Source organism: Pundamilia nyererei, unplaced genomic scaffold, assembly GCF_000239375.1.
Source record: "Pundamilia nyererei isolate P.nyererei 1_Seehausen unplaced genomic scaffold, PunNye1.0 scaffold03726, whole genome shotgun sequence".
In the NCBI taxonomy this organism is placed as follows: Eukaryota; Metazoa; Chordata; class Actinopteri; order Cichliformes; family Cichlidae; genus Pundamilia; species Pundamilia nyererei.
Genome location: NW_005191127.1, coordinates 1 through 292, shown reverse-complemented (window position 1 = coordinate 292; position 292 = coordinate 1).

Genomic DNA, 292 nt, shown 5'->3' with positions numbered 1-292 from the left:
TTCAATAAAGACCTGGTCAAAAAACAGCTGCATGAAGTTCTCCTCGCAGCTCGGCACAGTGATGCAGTCGAAAGAGAGGTACCTGGAACTGTCACCTGACAATATTCTTTCGTACAAAACTCATGTCACTTTCGATGTTGTTGCACAGGTTTATAGTCTGACTCTAAATTCCCGTCATCTGCATCTCTCAGGGAGTGGCGATGGGCGTCGGTCTGTGTGCAAATAGCCACTTGGAGGGAACTCTGGCCAAGCTGGATGAGTTTGGAAAATCGGATGCCTTCAAGAAGTCACC